Source organism: Opisthocomus hoazin, chromosome 8 (genome assembly GCF_030867145.1).
Source record: "Opisthocomus hoazin isolate bOpiHoa1 chromosome 8, bOpiHoa1.hap1, whole genome shotgun sequence".
In the NCBI taxonomy this organism is placed as follows: domain Eukaryota; kingdom Metazoa; phylum Chordata; class Aves; order Opisthocomiformes; family Opisthocomidae; genus Opisthocomus; species Opisthocomus hoazin.
The window spans coordinates 30,350,869-30,366,651 of record NC_134421.1 but is presented as its reverse complement, the minus strand read 5'-3'; the positions used below and the strand labels follow the sequence as shown (position 1 = coordinate 30,366,651).

Sequence of the window (15,783 nt, the reverse complement as noted above, 5' to 3'; positions counted from 1 at the left end):
TTACAGAGGGAAAGAAGCTGTAAACAAAGGTGATGAATAGGCACTGAGTGTGTTAGTTGCTTTGTTTCTTTTTCATGGTTCATAAGCAAAGTATAGAGACAGATTGCACAATCTAATTCCTTATCGTAGTTTTCCCTCATTTTTAGTGATCTCAATCTTGCCAGTAGAACATTAACCCTGGAAGGTAAAACTATAGGAGGTAAGGCCATGAACAGGTTAGTTAGCTCACGTATTCAGGAAATAAATTGCATTTTTCCAATGAGATCATTAAACAAAGCAGTGTAAGGGAGTTTGATGGCAAAGCAGGGGAAGGTTAGGCGGAGATGAAACCAAAGAATTAGACTTGTTGAAACAAAATAATTATGTATTTTTGTATATTTGTTCATTTAGCTGCTACTTTCTAGGTTCAGAAACTTGGTTTTGGACTTCTGAATGAAGTTTCTCTGGATTATGTTTGGTTTTGCTAAAATTTGGGTTTGAGGAAACAGGAGGAAGGCAGCATAGTATCAGATTAGTGGACTAGATTATATGCATGGATTTACTGTTGCTTGATGAGATTGAATGTAACAATACTGAAATACCAAAATAATTATAGTTTCTTGATCCAAAGCCAGTTGAGATCAACAGGATAGAAAAAAAAATCAGAGAATTATGAGCTTTGGTCAGGCCAGAAACTGCCCCTTGTAAGCTTGAAACCCAGATATTTTTCCACTGACCTAGTGCTAATAGATCTGTCATTACAACATCTTGGCTCCAATTACAGGGGTTGTTGGAAGTATTATTACTGTTTCTACTGCGTGTGCTATTATCTTATGTCAATTGTGGTGTAATCCCCATCTTCTTGCACCATCTAGTAAACCATGGTGATCTATGGGATGTGGGTTAATTGAAGGGAGAGGAAGTCCTGTGAATCAGTGGTAATAGGCGTTAGCAGATTATAATGTTTTATTGGCTCCTCATTACACAGGCTTTGAAATCTGAGGAAGACTTCCTTCCCAAGGCAGGGGGCTGGGGAAGAGGATCTGCATTTCATATCAGCTGTCGTACCAAGCTACCCTCAGGCTAGCACATTTGCTCTTTCATTTCTTGCATGTGTTCGATATCTCTCTGTCCTAAGATCTAGTTGAAAACAAATTTCGGTTTTGTGTTGTAGCACTATTAATTTTTACCTTTTGGAATAGTTTGAATGCCAAATGTTTTAAAGTAAGGCAGCGGGAGCCTGGTCTAATTCGGATACAAACTGTAACTGTTGGGGGATGCTGGAAGAAAGGACATCATGTAAGAGAATTAGGATGCGTCATTTTTAGCAGCCGACATGCGTCTTAATAACCCTTTTCTCTAATTGGCATGTTAATTAAAAATGTCATTTTAATTGGTTATTTTACCAATTTAACTTGGTTATTAGCATTAGCTACTCCTTTCATCACTAATAATTCATCTATGCAATCTCCATACCCATACTAGATGTTTTCAAATAGTATTTTGCTGTTCTGAAGAATTTGATATCCCTTTCTGTTGCTCCTCCAGTGCGCTTTGTGGTGCATATGATAAAGTCTGCAGTGTTTACCATTTTTAAAAAGTAGACTTAGTGTATCATAATGTTACAGATAAACAAGAAAAAAAGTCTTCATAGCAAATGACTATAAATTAATTGTCATTGTTGGTACATTAAGCCTTTTAAATGCAAACCAGCTGTGCAAGATTACTTACAGTCTACCTGCCAGGTATTGTTTGGTTATGCATTTTTCACACATTTGAAATATAGTCTTACAATTTTTCCTTCATTATTCTCAATCCATCCTGGTTTTGTATATGATTCTAATTTCATATTTTGAGTTTTATATGAAGGAAAACAGAAAACATACTGCTAAGTCCGAGATGTAGTAGTAGTTTATCCTTCCAGAAAGTAGGAGAGTGCCAAATATTCATGGAGAACAAGGAAAACATAAGTACTGTACATAACCTTCAAAAAAAAAACACCTAACAACCGAAAAACTAAAGATGAGACAAAGATATGTGCTTAATAGGGTTTGATAAAATTGAGATTTTTGTTATCTTTTTGAAAAAAAGAGCCTTGGGTTCATTAGCAAAGCTAGCATCTTCAAAGAAGACCACAGGAGCCCAGCTGAAGTCTTGAATTGGGCTTTGAAAATCCAAGCTTAAGAAAACTTACCCTTAGCAGCTTTAGGCTCTCCATTGTTATGTTTTATTCTTTAGGAAGCTGTCATGTTGTGCCACAGAGGATAGAAGTGTGGGTGAAATGATTGTATCTATTGTTGAAATGCTTCATAGGAGCCTTTTGCGAGCTAATTAATATTAACCGCTTGAAAATTGCCTGGTGAAAAGCGTCATATAAATGGAATGTATGGGAAAAGTTATTTATCATGAAAGCAGCAAGCTATTTTAAAATACTTGTGTAAGAGAATTTAGGGCTCCTCTGAGGTGCCAGATTGACAGCGCTGCCGGATCCATTACCCACAGAACATATGCATCGTGGGCAGCAGCACTGCAAGTCATCCCGCCGGTCCTTTTGCCCTGTCCTAGATGGGTTGCCTCCAGCTTCCAGCTCACCTCCCAGCTCTACAAAAACTGCCAGTTCATACATGTTTTTGTGATGGTAGCTTTTTCTACTGTGGATGGTTGCCTGCTGTGAACAGGACGGAGACTATCTTTCTCCATTTCATTTTTCTTGTTCTGTACTAGTGAAGAACATGATGTTAAATGGTTTTTCCAGCTCAACAACAATTTTTATGTAAAGGAAAGAAAGAGCTCACAAATAAAGGTGAGGAAATGTGAATTTCATGGTCACTGCCATTAATTCTTTCACCATTTCATGTGGAGATAGAAAATTGTGTTCTTGTAAATGCAAGTGGCTTCTAAGATGCTCCTTAGCCTGATTATAGAAGCTGGAACAGAAGTGGTATGCTTATAAAACATTGGCATTGTTTTCATTATGTTTTCTTCTTGAAAATATTATGCAGAGAAATGTCACTTTAGGTGCTTAATGAAAACTATTTCAGATCATAAATTATAGTGTGGGTCTCTATATATTGACTTTGGTATGATACTAACGCCCGTGGCAAACTGCACAGATAAGCTATCTTTGTTACTACTCCTATTTTTTGAGGCAGTCATAAAAATGGTCTGGTTTTATTTGTTTCAGTTCATTTCATTAAGGCATAAGAAGAAAAAGGGATAGGGAAGAGGGGTCGTGACGCTCTTTTTTCTCTTAAAAATGATTAAGCATATTTGGGGTAAACAAGGGCATTCATAATGCAGAGACTCCAGCAGTTTTACTCTAAACATGATTTTTTTTTTATTATTTTTTTATTTATAAACTTGTGCATACTAGTTGCTTTTATGGCTCATCAGGAGAGAGCCAGATGTTGCTTTCAGTGATGTTTTCTTCATCTATTATTTGAGATAAAGTAAATGCAGAAGGTAAATGTTCCAGTGAAGGTATTAGTGTTTAGCTTGGGTGTCCAGCACAGCACTGGAGTGCTAAAAGCATCTTATGCAGTGTAGCTAAACCTTGAGCAAATTAATGCCTATATTAATGCCTATCTTATAGAAATAAGAATCAGTTCCTCCAGCCCGTGAATACTAGACTACAATTTAAAGTTTTGAACAGTTATTAATAGAAATGTATAGCTGAGACAAGGTGGTTTGGGCTGTTTTTTTTGTGAATATTTGTGTACAGTTTTTTGGAGTATGTTTTATTACTTACAAAACTTGCTTATCCATCCCTTTGTCAAGCTCTTAGGGACCGCAGAGCCTTTTGCTTGCTTCAGTTACGTTGACTGACCAGGTCATGAATTTTCATGATGATTCTTGTGCAAAAGACTGTGTTCTGCTTCCTATTATCTAGGAATGTTGTGTGCGCAAATGCATAGCTGCTGAATTAGGCTGTTTTTCTTTCTGCTCTTGTTTTGGAGAAATCTTAGTTGAATGCTTCTGTAACCCCAAATATTTCACAGCTTTCCCTTTTATTTCTGTACTCAAGGGTTCAATATTAGGGATTGACCTTCTATGGGAGGACGTCTGTGCAAAAGAGTCTCGCAGCCAATCAATGCCACTCCTAATCTGGCAGGATAAAGCCATGTATTCCCCTCCGCTCCAGGGAGCTGCCTTTGCTGCCTGTGCAACTCCCCACCACCTGCCAAAAAAAGATCAGATTTGGCTCTGTGGTACAGTGGTATGGGAAATTAGGCAGTGGGCTGCCAGGCCAGTAAAGGCAAACATGCTCAGATTAAACAGAGATGTTCTCGATTTGTATTGCTGAGAGATACGAGAAAGGTCTCTTTGTGTGAATTGCAGTATCTGAGCTAGCTTGGTAGGCTGCGTGGTAATGCTTGTCTCTGATGACAGCAGGCATCTAACATGCAGTATGTTTAATGCTCTCAGGCATCGCGCTTTCCTCCTGGTATTGGTTTCTGGGAAGGATGAGCTGTCACCCCTCTTGATGTGTGTAGAGAACAGAGGTCTCCTGAGATAAGGTTGTTCATTATGCTTCCTGAAGAACTATTAAATTTCTATCAGTGCAATGTGATCCACTCCTTGGGTAGAGACATTGTTTTCTGAGCCTTTTCTTGTATCCTAACCTCCACCTCTGTGATTTTTTTTTTTTTTTATTATTATTACTTTTTAAAATCTACAAGCAGCAAGAAAGTAGAAATATGTAAGTAGTAATGATGCGGTATTTTCATGCAGAATCTCACAGTGACAAGATGAAAAATTATGCATTCTTACTGCATTATCTGGTATGTATAAGCCTTTATAAAATGAGACATCATTCATATCTTGCTGCTTTGTATAAATCTGCTGGATTTGGATGCAGTGCTCTATTTTTAAAAACACATCTATATTGTGGCAGTATTTTAAAGTGGTTGTTAGGATTATATTGTAATAACTGTAACAATATTTTGATTGAGGTTGTTTAGGTTGCTTCATCTGAACAATTTAAAGTTGTTTTTAGTTATGGAAAAGCAATTGAAGGAGATAAAACTATTGAGACAATATATATATCTGAGGGTTGTGTGCATGGTATGTAATAGCAGTCATTGAATTTGTGAGTTTATAAAAAAAGCATGCAGTATTTTTGTGCATAATTAATATTCTGTTTATATTGGCTATATTTTTAAATGCAGTAATATGTTCAGAATTAGTCTTTTACTCAGAAATGTTATTGGCTGTCAAATCAACAGGACTGGGACATCTTTTTAGGGTGAAACTTTTAAATATTTGTAGACAATTATATAATGCAATCAATGGCAGAAAGTTCTTCAGGCAGATACTGTTTCTGTGATACAGTATATAGTACATTTTACAGAACTGTTTCAATCTCCTTTTTGTCAGTCTGAGCATCTGGTGAACAAATTAATTAAACCTGGGTTTATAATTTCAGAAACCAGATTTTTTTGAAATACATACTCAGCCCAGCTGCTAAATCTCTCTGTTGGATTTATTTCACACATGCCTTGTAGTTAATAGTATTGTTAATGGTAAATTCAGATTATTATACAGATGAGATACAGATATTATCCAGCTAAATACTGTTCACAGTCCTTAATAGGCTCAGTCTGCGTGTGTTTGATCACATGAAGTAATTGTGCTTATTTTGTCAATGTGGATGATCTCTGACCTTCACATTTGTTTATTTTTTGAATGATACATGTTCTGCATGGTGATTGCCAATCGTGTCTGGGAGACTGACAATATTTAGCTGTAAATACAGCAGTACAAGCAGTGCACGTTTGTGGTCTAATTCAGCAGAGTGTTTGTGACATGAGTCACATTTTAATAATTGGGAGGGCAAATTACATGACAGCTGTCTCAGAAAAGAATTGTTTGCATTGTTAATTAGAATTTCTTTTTTCTTTAATTACTGCACATTTCAAACATACTTATTTTTTTGGCACTTTTCAAAGGTCTGAAACGTGTTTCTTTAAAAGAGGAACATACCCTCCGTTAAGCTTTCAAACTGGGTGAGTTGTAGATCAGCGTTATACATGTAGTCATTGTGGTACCAAGAGGGAAGGGAGATTTAGCAATATTGCTTTCTAAGTTATTGGACTCCCTGAGGAAAGGCTGTTAAGGGTAATATTTGTTGCTCTGTACACATCAGTGCTTATATTTCTAAATATTTTTATAGGCTTAGGATTAAACTGTAGTAATGTGTTAACTTGAAACTTCTGTAATGGCAATGCAAGCACAATGTGTTTATTATGATACATTTTTAGCAAAGCTAATGAGTAGCCTGAAATAGCCAGACTATAGGCTACGTAAATGTATTTCTTGAAATCCAAAGTGATGTCCAAGTATTAATCAGACTTGTGTTGTCTAGGCTTTTTGGGCAAGCTAAAGTTAGCATCAGTGATATGGAGATCTTCTGCTACTCCTTTTCACAGGGAGAATTTTTCCCTAAAATAATCCCTGATGTAAGTGAATATATTTGCACTAGTGAGGCAAAAAACAGTGTCCTTTTTACTGTAGTTCTAGCTTCTAAGAGAAGTCTAAAAAATTCATGTTTCAAGTTTGGCCATATCCTTTTCAGGGACAAAAGGTAGGAAAGTAATATGTTCTAAATAATAGATCTTATCATGAACTTGGACGAAGGTGGATGAGCAACAAGCGGCAATTCACTGTTACAGCTTTTCTTTCAGGATCTGAGGAAAATCTGTGGTACTATATGTTTGTATGATGCTAAAAAGTGCTTAGAAATGAGGAATGAAACAAAAAGTGCTACAGACAACATTAATGTAATTTATGCAGTAAATAGTAGAAGACATTGCAAAAGATATTATAAACCATGTTGTGAACAGAGTCTTTGATTTAAATTTCTTTAATCTCACTGTGTGACCAAGAGTCCCAGAACCTCCAAGTACAAACACAGGATACGGGTGAGGAGAGAACTTGTAGCTAGATCAGGGATCCATATTACTGAGACGTAAGGAGTGGTACCTACACAGCTAGAAGGCATAGGACTGTCACAGTTGTTATTGCTACTTTTCAAGGCCGCTAACTTGTATGATGCAAAAAAGAGACCTTCACAGCGTTATGTTACAGAAATAGGACAAGGTAAGACTACCAAGAAAAGACTGTGTCAAACAGTGTTCTGCATATTAAGAGGCAACATTACTCTCAAAACTGTTTCCAAGGTTTAAAAGAAAATAGTGAAAGGCCTATTTTTTGCCTTCACAAGGTTTATCATTGATTTGAGTAGCTGTACAATACATTTTGTTTAACATAAATAAAAAAAACAGGACAAGTTTTGGACTACTTGAGGTATATTTGTGCTTTTCATATCAGAAAGGAATCGGACAAGTTTTTGTGACACTCTTGAAAAACTGTTTGCCAAGTCAAAATTCAACATTTAAGGAAGAAGAGGAATAGCTCTCAGTGACAGGATTGTTGTAGGCAACTTTTTTTGTGAAAGAAGCAGATGTATAGCTCCCCTACAGTAGCTCATTTATTGGAGTGACCGAAATTTTCAGCTGTGACAAACTGGAAAAGAAAGATATTCCTGCAGTGAGACCAGTTTGAATGAAGACATGCTAATGGCTGGTAGATAACTTGTATGGAATTAATTCAGTAGGACTTGGTCAGATGTATTAGTGTGTTTAGGCTTCTTATTTTTTCATTTATTATGGATACCTAACACTGGTCTTTGTTTGAATATATCAACCTCATGTATTTGGTCCCTTAAGAAGTGTGGTCTGAAGGAAGAGGTTCCTCTCACCTGACTTGATACACCAGTCATCAAAGGTCTGTGCTTACATAGTCACTGTGTTGTGTTTCTGCAGTCAGAGGGAAGAGGTAGGGATTTTTAGGTCATGATTCATCTGAGCTACTTTGGATGAGAAGAATCTCATTCCAAAAATACCCATTTATTTCCTCAGACTAGAGAGGCCGCTGAGCTATTAGCTCAGACTTGTGCATCTGTGTTCGGATGAATCCTACCCAAGGCAGTCTCAGACACTGGGTACTTTGTTCTTCCTGAAGATGTAAAACTGTTTACAAGCGGAGTGTGACTTTGAGTACCTTACTGTCCTAAGACCAATTTTAGGACATTCAAGAGTAGACATGTGCTTTGTTCTAAGTAGACACAAACCCTTATACTTTCCATAGCAACAAGGAGCTAATAAGTAGTTGATGGTAATCATACGCCAGACAACTATGTAAAATTTTTAGGATTATTTTTTATGCGTTACCTCAAATCCTTTGCAGTTCTAAATCTTCAGTAAAGCTTAGTACTGTCTAAATATTCCTGTGTTTCCAGTCCCATGTTATTTTTAGTTCAAGCTCTTTTAAGGTAATTTTTGAATGGACTTTCATCTTTGAGGTTCTCGGGAGCAATTCACAAAGTGCTTTGGCATCTTGAAATTCAGTTGTATATTTGGTATTCTCAAGGTCTATTTGAGTTTTACTTGAATGGGTTGAGAATTAGTAAGGCAAACTTGAGTCTAAATAAAGTCTGTTTAGATATGCATGTTAACGGAAGAAAGTGTTGAATGTGTGCAAAATTGTGAAGATATAACCAATATGTAGAAATGTATGGGGGTGAGCAATTGCCTGTGCTGGAAAAGAGTGATACAGACTGTTTGAAGAATGTAAAATTCAGCTTAAAATTTAATTTGATATACTTAGCCTTTAAGAAACTTCATAGAGCATTCAGATCTATTGGGTTGTTTAGTATTTTCCTGTGACAAACACTGTGAGCTATGTCTCTTGGGAATTTAAAGTAATGCCAGAATAAAGCATTAGAAAATGTACTGCAATAATTTATTCTGCACTGGCAAATCAAGAAGCTAACTTACCTAGAAGGTCTTTCCCAGCTCAAATTTGAAAAAGTTTGTGATCCTGTGACTGTGAAAACTAATAAATTTCCACCATGAAAGGTCATCTTTTTAGTTCATGGTTAAGATGCACCAGCTGCTGCTGTATTTTGTCTTCAAATATTTGAATATGTTTTTTTGTCACTTGACTCTGTTTCTATACAAAGATCTGTAATCCTTTTGCATCTCTTTTTTTTTTTCTTCTCTTCTTTCCCCCTCTCAAACAGCTGTCTCCTTTGCTCAGCTATCTCTCTGCTGTCTCTAGGAGCTGTTTGTTGTTTCAGCCACATATTTGTTTGAATCAGTCGAATTAATTGCAAGAGACTAGTCTGGACATGGATAGAATACTGAGGCACCAGGCATAGTGGAGCATTGCTTGCAATGTCTAATCGGCACCCATACGTAATTTCTTGGGATAAGCATGGGGTTCACCTGAAAAGATTGCTACTAAACAAATAATGAAAGAGTTAATTGGCAACATTTGAAGCACCCATGAAATTGTTAGAGACGTGTTCTGTAAAGATAGGCATGATTTTTTTGTGCTGTCACCTGTAGCAGGCATAGAGTTAAAAATGTTCTGAAAAAGCAGCTAGCTCTTTGATCCAATAGAGTTATTTAGCAAGTCACGGTAGACCAAGAGAGGCTGCGTGATTTAGTGGTGTTTTTAAGATTTAAGGATTTATGTTTATCAAAGTGGGTAGTATAAGTTGTCATTTCCAGCAAGTTAGGGGAAGTGGATTTAACTGTTCCAGCCCCTACCATTCTGTGATTCTGTACCCAGGTAACAAGAGCAACTGGTGAACCTTCAGTATGCTGTCTCTGTGTCTGACTATATAAAATGCTTGAAACAGCAACACATGTGGAACTTTAGTCTGTGCTCCTGTTTCTCTTACTGGTAGCCTATGAGCCAGAGAACACACCTCCTCTTGGACAGCATTGCCATCTGTGGAGTGGTAGCAAAGTTTTAACATATGTGGGGTATTGAGAAATACCAGATAGTTTCCATAGAGCTACCATATATCTAGGTACTTCCCAAAGCACATTGCCTTTTTCTTCCTGGAAATTTTGTAACATGGACAAAAAGAAGTATTTTGTAATTTGTCTGGGATTTCTGGTGTCTTGGCAGTCTGGTTAGAGCAATAGCTGTAGATGACTAGAAGTCCCAGACAATGGCCACTGCTCAGGCACAGATCAGCTGCATCGTTTTTCAGCCTGCAAATTGAAACTTAAAGCAAAAGAAAGGAAGGCTTCATAGCTCCCAAGGAAACAAAATTTCAGAGGTATGCAAGCTTTCTATGATTTTTGACTAGCCCTTCTCTTTCTCATGAGCCTCATAAATTTCTCTGTCCTGTTAACTGAAGCAGTCTTATGTAAGGAAACTATTTTAAGTTCCATAAAGATATACTTGCATTTTTTGATTAAATTTTATTTTTTTGCCCACTCTTTCCATAGTATACCTAGAATATGAGAATACGCTTTCTATCTTCCCCTTCATTTCCAGCTCAGTGCTGTCTTGTCTTTTTTTTTTTTCACATATCCCATATGGATTGTTGGTAGGTTCTGCAGAGTATGTATTTATCTTCTTTTTCTAGGTAACTCTTTCATTGTACATGTAGTATTATAAATAATAATGAATACGGCAAACTATTTAACATGTACACAAATAATGAATATTCATTCTTCCTATTGGTTCCCAAACGTTATAAATGTAAAACTTACACCATACTGTTTTCGTAAGGAGACATCATATCTATTTCAGCAATACAGAGGAACATTCAAAAGAACTTTGGACAACGATGGAGAAATACCCCACTGAAATTAGGAATGGAATTGAAATCACTATTCAAGCTGGAATTTGTCCAGTGCAGCACATCTGCAGAAGTGCTGTAAGGCACTTTGAAATGTTGACATTTTATGTATTGCTCAAAAGATTGCTTATGTAGCAGGACACTGTTGGGGAAGATAACCAAATTTCGTTTAGGTCTGATGCTTGGTTATTAGCTTGGCACAGAGTACTGTGCATGCAACAAACCTGTCATCCCTCACATCAAACCTTTAGGCGAGACGGTAGTAAAAAGCTGGATTATATCTCAGGAATATACTTAGTATTTCCTTTCTTATGCTTTTTTTATCTCTGATGCTCATTGGCCAAATAATTGGATGATGGAAGAGAGAAGGCATTCCTGTCTGGTACTGGTTCCAGGTTTGAAATAAAATTGACGCGTAATAGCAGCTCTAAATTGAGTGCATAGCACTCAGCCTGTTTGATGGAGGTAGCTATGAAGGATAAAAAGGATTTGAGAAAGTCAAAAGGATTTGACTGCTGTTGCAGTAATAGCTATGATTTCTGAGACTAGCATAATCTAGAATAGTCTCCTTTCTTGATATATATATTTTATTATTTTTAACTTTGCTAAATCACTATGTGAACCAGTGTTAACTTGTAGATTCAGTCTGATGATGTAGAGGCAATCAGCATCCTGCTTTGCAGAACAGCATTGCAAGAATCTAAGCATTAGATTAGATTGCCCTTTTTTTTTTTCTGTAATGTGTACAGATCTGAAAATAATTGTTTTAATTTACATTAGCTAGAGCCAGGAACAATGCAAACAATTGTAATTCTATCCTTACTGAGAACATGATGACTCCAAAATAGCATTCTGTGCTGGAGTTTTGCCTTGTGAAGAAATGCAGAGGATAGGATGATACTGCTTATAGAAATAATACAAAAAGTTTCAGCCACGCATGCACTTAACAAAGGAAGTATAATCTCTGGACTTGTCTTGATGTGGTCGCTTTTAATCTGAACAAACACCATTGCATTGATTAGAAAGAGCTGTATATGCTGCAGCTTTTTATATGGCTGTGAATCAGGAGTGCGTTTGGACCAGTTTTACTGCTGTGTAGACCAGAAGTAATTCTGTTATCAGAATAAATAATTCTGTAGATGAACCTCACTATTTAGAGATATTTTGCTGGCTTACCAGCTGCCTTTCCAGGCTGCTTTTATGTGGTGCAGGCTGATTCTTTCTATGGCACTGCTATCATACATATTTGCAGAGGACAGATATTGGCTTCTCATTCTTAATGCTGGCTAAAAGCAGTGTTCTTTGGCATTGCTCTGGAATCCTCCAAGAGTCAACATCATCTTTCTCTGATTCTCTTTGTGTACCTGATCATTATGTTTGCAGTTAGACCCGTACAGAGTCCCTAAATGATTTTTGGGAAAGTCTTTGGGAAAAGACTGCAAAGAAAGTTAAGCTTTCATGATTAGAGGTAAGCTTTTTTTGAGGCCATTATGAAGATATTGCTATGGGTAAGTTATTAGGGCCATACTGGGATGCCACATTACCTAGAGGTTTCACAGGAGCATATCAAGGATGGAAGTTGCATCTCTGGTATCCCTGGACTCCTCTTCCCTGCCCCTGCTCCCCAACCAGTTTGACTTGGAATGTCCACACTCTCTAAAGATATTTGTGTTAACTTCCACCAAATATTTCCCTCTCCGAAGGGGGGGAAAAAAAGAAAAATATGGAAGAGGCCTTTGGAGAGCCTGAGGATGCCGATTGCTTCCCGCAAATCCTGTCAAAGGTCAACTTTTCAAGAACCACCTGTAGTGATACTAAGGGTAGTATAGAAAGGCTAACTCTGGTCTAAGTAACCTGCAGCTCATACTAAAGTAAATCAAAAAGTTCTTTTGGCACATTTCACCTAAATTAAGTCCACCTGAACGTGGGCCAGTAGTAAGGGTACCTAAACCAGAGGTTTAAGCACCCTGAATGCCTTCCATAGCACATATCTAAAGGAGAAAGTCACTAAAACCCCAGTTGCAAAATATTTTCCTCTTTGTGGTGTTGAAAGTCTAAGGGTTGCTCCTAGCGTGGATAGCTTACTCACTTGCTTTAGGCCTGTGCTTGCAGTGCTAAATGCCTAATCTGCCAGACTATTATGAGTATATGTAAATGATTAGAGATTATTATTGAATAACTATTATGTGTATGTTAAGGGAATAAAATAATAAAAAAATCTCTAATTCATCTTGTCTTTTACATTTGTAGATGACCTAGCAAAATCTATGTTATTTAGTGCACGATTATTAGTATTTCTAGGACTCTTTGGATATTTTGTTGTGTGATTGTATATATGTTAAATATCAGTGTAAAATGTTGAATAATAAATTGGGTTCCACTGTTAACAAAAAAAAAACAACAGCCAAGAGCATTTAATTACAGCTGGTTATGTGGAAAAGGCTGAAGACTGTGGAACAATATGCTGAGTGGAATGAGCAAGAATTGCCACCCTGTGCTTTGCATGTTAAAAGTAATGAGGGCAGTCCAAACAAAATTATTTGCATTCTGTCCAGCTTTGGCTCAAAAACACCATACAGTTCCACAGAATAGCTTAATTGCCTAGTATAGCATAATTGCCAGGCATGGGGAGTAATATAATTTACACATCTGACCATGAAATGAACTAGGGAAACTGCTGTTTTTTAACAGCTTGGTTTTGACTTATCTGAGCTTTAGAATTGTTACAAGTGTAAATCCAGATGTTGATTCCTGCGGTGATACCTCAAGTTTCATCTCCCTGCATCCTGGCGTTATGGACTTGTGGATTTTTGTGGATCCCCGAAACCAGCAATGAGGGGAACTGCAGGTTGTGTCTGTGAGGCCCTGGGTAGGGGTGGGAAGAGTTTTTGCTGGAGAACAATGTCTGCGTCTGTCCTGCTGCACCTCAGCCTCTGTGGAAATGGAGTGAGAGAAGCTGGGGATGCTATAGCATACTACTGAAGTTGATCTGCTGCTTCAGCCAATAAAAATTCTAAGTTATGGAATAATGACTACTTTCCATTTTCTGGACAGTTAACGTGCATTACAGGCTCGTTAGTTATTTCACTGACTTTCCCCAGGATGCTCTAAATGATTGATAGAAAGATGGTCTACCAGCATTTGAGTCTCGTTTGGTGAGTGTATTTGTGATATAATGCTTACCTGTGTCATTTGCAAGAGGAGATCATTCTCAAAAGTTAGAAAAGCAAACAGAATTTATTATATGCTTAGGCGAGACGTATCAGGCTAAAGCTGTTTGTGCAAAACAAGCTTCTAACTGGGTATGCATTCTTTCATGCAGTCGCTTCATGTACAATTGTTTATATTCCTATGATTTCACAAGGCAGATGCATTTTCTGTTTGCTTCTACTTATTTTTCGAACAGATTTGTCCTTATTGTGTGATTAGTCCTGTGTTGATAACGTGTTCAAATGTATGTGAAGATAAATGCAAATTAGAAATAGGTGCCTCACATTGTAGTGTCGAGAACAACTACAATTTTATTCCTGTTGGAGCACTCTCTGGTCTGAAGGTGAAATTGCGTCTTAGGGTAACACGCTGTTAGTGTTTCTTTGCATGAATATGAAGCCCTTGATTTTGCCTCTCCCTTGGGTTTATCCCACCCTTGTGGAATCACCCAACGTGGTGACAGCTTGAGTCTTTCTCCTGTTTATAACTGGATCACAGAAAGAAAGCTTACTATTTTAGTGGTGGGACTAGGCATCATTGGGGCTTTTTTATTTGTTTATGATTCAGTGTTATCAAAAAAGGAGAACCCTCCGTGGACCACATCATGTTTTGCCTTTAAGTCCTGAGTAAAAGATGCAAACGTAAGAATACTCAGAGAAATCCAAGAGCCCGTTGAATGAGTTGTTTGGCATAGCATGAGCCGAGTGACATCTTCTATTAAAAAACCAGAACTGGCTTCCATTGCAAATACAGAAGGTTAGTTCAAATTCTCCTAGAAACAGTTGTCAGACTTGATATCATTTCACAGTCTTTGTTTCTGAACCTCAGGTTTAGGTGCCTAGGGGAAAAAAAAAAATAACAACATAGATGCCTAAATATGGATTTCTTTCTTTTCTTTGGAAGCAAACTTCAGCCATCAGGTTTACAAGTTTTTGCCTAGGTAGAGGCCTACAGTAGAGTAACACTTGCACCTTAGGTCTGATTAAAAGACAGTTTAAGTTGATAGTAGTATTGGTAATGACTCCACTGAATTTTGGATTTATTTATTTTGTTAAGAGAAAAAAGTAACCTTCTCAGTGTCATCTTATTAGAGACAGAATGCATGACTTAGCATGTACCATTTGATATACTATCTAGACGTATTTCTTATTCCATGTGCATTAGTGAAAGCATATTGTGAACATCATGCATTTAAAATGAATTGAAACGGAATTCAAATTATTTTCTGACGGGGGCTTCATCTACTCCGTTAATTCAGTTTAAAGACAATTGGCTTTGGATTGAACTGAAGGCATGAATATTCTACGATTTTATTGTCAAAAATGACAGAAGAGACACTGGCTCTTTCTCTCACTGTTAGCAGAACTTTAACTTTCTGGCAAACAAATCTTGTTTGTAATTTGTTTTCTTTTGTTCCCTGTTGCCATTGGCAGCCTTCAGGAGAACTTTTGGAGGAAGATGTTCTTATTTTTAAGTTGTCTTACTGACTAGGAGTTAGCATTGTGACTACAGGTTTTCCCTGTCTGACCCTGGCAGTGTTATACTGGCTATCAGTTTTTGAAGGCACTGAGTAGGAAGTATATGATGATGATAAAAAATTTTCATCTATACAGCCTTTGGTCAAATAGTCTTTGCTCTCTCTTTTCTTTAATTTTTCTTTGATGTCTGTAGCTGGAATTCACTAACTGTTCTCAGGGAATACTCTGCGTGCCCACTGTGATGTGGAGGGGGACGAGTGGGATTACGCATAGGTTCATCCTGCCAAGTATTAAATCAAAAACCAGCACTAGTTCTTTAAAAAACAGAAAACCAAACAAAGACCAAAAAATCCTCCACCAATACACATAAACATAAAAGCCTCACACAAGCCACTGAGGAAGCCAGATAATCAGTTACAAAGAGTGACAGCAAATTGCAAATCAATCTTGATG

At 37.2% G+C, this 15,783-nt stretch overlaps 1 protein-coding gene across 6 annotated transcripts in view; it reads left to right on the top strand.

Moving 5' to 3' along the window:
- The window catches only part of NAV3 (neuron navigator 3), a 563,756-nt gene that overhangs the window by 126,972 nt on the left and 421,001 nt on the right, over window positions 1–15,783 (top strand). Inside the window, exon 1 of one of the 6 annotated variants that reach the window (XM_075427913.1) lies at window positions 2,594–2,782. The exons of 3 other annotated variants lie outside the window; for them this stretch is intronic. The gene's annotated coding sequence lies outside the window, so the exon portion shown is untranslated. 2 more of the 6 variants (XM_075427914.1, XM_075427915.1) reach the window with 2 other exon arrangements.